This window comes from Canis lupus, chromosome 25, assembly GCF_048164855.1.
Source record: "Canis lupus baileyi chromosome 25, mCanLup2.hap1, whole genome shotgun sequence".
In the NCBI taxonomy this organism is placed as follows: Eukaryota; Metazoa; Chordata; class Mammalia; order Carnivora; family Canidae; genus Canis; species Canis lupus.
In genome coordinates, this window is record NC_132862.1 from 40,789,826 (window position 1) to 40,793,018 (window position 3,193).

The window sequence follows — 3,193 nt, forward strand, 5'->3', positions numbered from 1 at the left end:
CTCTATTATCTGTCTTAAGCCATACTATAACCTCTTGATTTCTGCAGCTTTATAGAAATCTTGAAATCAGATAATGTAAGTTTTCCAATTTTGTTCTTTTCTTTCAAAAAAAAAATGGCCATTCTATGATGTTTGTATTTCCTCTAAATTTTAAAGGCAAATCATTAATTTCTATAGAAAGTCCTCCTGGTTTTTTCTTTTTTAATAATAAATTTATTTTTTATTGGTGTTCAATTTGTCAACATACAGAATAACACCCAGTGCTCATCCCATCAAGTGCCTGAAAAGCTTTATTGAAGTATAATTTGCATGCCATAAAAATGCATCCATTGTAATATAAAACTCCAAGAGTTTTGGTAATTTACAGAGTTGTACAACTCTGTACAACCATCACCACAACTCAATTTTAGAACATTTCCATTATCCCAAAAGGATCTCCTGTCCATTTGTAATAATTCTCTTTTTCCACCCCCAGCCTCAGGAAATGACTAATCCCCTTCTGTCTCTATTGATTTGCCTTTTAGGGACATTTCAGGTAAATAGAATCAGATAATAAGTAATCATTTTTGTCTGGCTTTTTTAATGTTGCATAATGTTTTTGAGGTTCTTTTTTGTTTTGTTTTGTTTTTGAGGTTCTTATGCCATATATCAGTACTTTGTAACAGTTTATTGCCAAAAATTATTTCATCTTAAAAATAAGCATATTCTGTTATGCATTCACCCATTTAATGGACATTTGCTTGTTTCCATTTTGCAGTAACTATGAATGATACAGCTATGTACACTCATGTATAAATTTTTGTATAGACCTAAATTTTCATTTATCTTTAAATTTGAGCCTTTTTGCTCAAAACTATTATTGGAGGCTACATTATTTTACATTCCCACTAGTAGTGTATGAAAGATCCAGTTTTTCCATAATCCTTGTTTTTGTCTCTTTTTTTATTATAGAGTTATCTTGATAGGTATGAAAGGATGTTTCTTTATAGTTTTAATTTGCATTTCCCTAATACTAATGATTTTCAGCATCTTTTCATTTGTTTATTGGTTATTCATATATCTTCTTTGGTAATATGTCTATTAAAATATTTTGCCCATTTTTAGTTGGGTTATTTGGTCTTTATACTCTGGGTATAAGTCCTTTATCAGTTACATGATATGCAAATCTTTTTCCCAGTCTGTGGCTTCTTTGCCTTTCTTAGATGACAATAAAATAAAGCACATTTAATTATTATGAATTCCAATTTATTAATTTTTCTTTTATTTATTTACTTTTTTAAAAATTTTTTAAAAGATTTTATTTATTTATTCATAGAGATGCAGAGAGAGAGAGAGAGAGAGGCAGAGACACAGGCAGAGGGAAAAGCAGGCTCCATGCAGAGAGCCTGAAGTGGGACTCGATCCCCGGACTCCAGGATCATACCCTGGGCTACAGGTGGCGCTAAACCGCTGCACCACCGGGGCTGCCCTTTATTTACTTTTTTGAAATGGATCAGTTACTTAATTAGGTTCTTTGTAAGAAATTTAGAACACCAAAAAAAAAAAAAAAGAAAGAAAGAAAGAAAGAAATTTAGAACACCAATTTGTGAGGATAACCTCCATTTGTGAGAGGAAACACAGAGCAGAGGTACCCCTGAAACTAAGAAACAGCTTCGATTTGTGGAAGAATTTACAAGTCCACAGTCTTCTGATCAACGTTGAGCATATATATCTTTCTCCATGTGGATGATCTCACATTCGTAGTATCTGGGTTTTTACGGCTTCTTCTTCTTGAAGTAAGTATCAGCACGATGTTTTGGGATTTTTACACAGTTGTTATCAGTTTTGATATCAACTTTGAGGCAGCAATGATAAATTTCTGGTATGTTCTATGTAGAGGAACTCAATTGAGGCCCAGAGGTCCAATCACAAGTAGTAAGTCACTGCTCAGTTGCTTCAGGAAAACCACCCTCTTGCTTTTATGGTGCCCAATGAGGATGATGCTATCTCACAGTTTTCTCACATGCTGACTGAAAGGTTTTTTGCCATGGGTCAACAGCTTTTGAGGCACATCTTCAGTAGGCTAATACCTAGGCATTTTGTGAAGTTTAACCACTTGAGTACCACCATTCTTGTCACCACCAACTGGTTTTGTGACAGTAGCAAGAACTTTCATTTTCTTTTCAACCATGGATTTAGCTGCTGAATATTTCCTCTTGTACCTGAACTTTCTGGAATACATAGCCAGCCCCAAATATCTGCCAATTCCTCTGACTTGGACAGGGCTTCAATTGCAGTAGGGCTTCCCTTTCTTTGGCATTTTTAGACTTGAGGTTACCATTCTTACCATGCCACCAGCATCAAACTTCTTCCTTTTTTGTTGTTGGTTTTTTTTTTTTTTTTTAAGATTTGTTTATTTATTTGAAAGAAAGAGAGAGTGGGATGGGAGAGAATCCTCAAGTAGTCACCACACTGAGTGCAGAGCCCACCCACAGCAGGGTTCAATCCCACAACACTGTGATCACGACCTGAGCTGAAATCAAGAGTTGGATGCTTAACCAACTACGCCACCCAGGTATCCCCAGCATCACATTTTTTGGCTTCAGGTTTCTCTCCTCAGTATCCAGCTTCTCAGATTTTTCACTCACTATCTTTCAAGATGGAAAAGAGCCGGGATCCCTGGGTGGAGCAGCGGTTTAGCACCTGCCTTTGGCCCAGGGCGCGATCCTGGAGACCCGGGATCGAATCCCACATCAGACTCCTGGTGCATGGAGCCTGCTTCTCCCTCTGCCTGTGTCTCTGACTCTCTCTCTCTCACTGTGTGCCTATCATAAATAAATAAAAAATTTAAAAAAAAGATGGAAAAGAGCCCGTTTATCAACCTTTTATTTATTTATTTTTTTAATAATAAATTTATTTTTTATTGGTGTTCAACCTTTTAAAAGTTAATTGTATATGGTGTGAGGTAAAAACTTAAATTCATGTTCTTGTGTATGGACATCCAGTTTTCTTCAGAACTATTTGTTGAAAAGGTAGCTCTTTGCTCCACTGAATACCTTGGCAGTTTTATCCAAAATCAACTTATCATAAATGTGCAAGTTTATTCCTGGACTCTCAATTCTATTCTACTGGACTGCATTTCCATCCTTATGCAAAAGATTTGTTAAAAACTTAATAGAAAGTTAATTTTAATATTTTTTAGGATTTTATTTAT

General features: G+C 35.3%; 1 pseudogene; it reads right to left on the reverse strand.

The window, feature by feature from the left end:
- Positions 1–1,570: 1,570 nt before the first annotated feature.
- Positions 1,571–2,299, reverse strand: LOC140616715 (large ribosomal subunit protein eL6-like; annotated as a pseudogene).
- Positions 2,300–3,193: the final 894 nt, after the last annotated feature.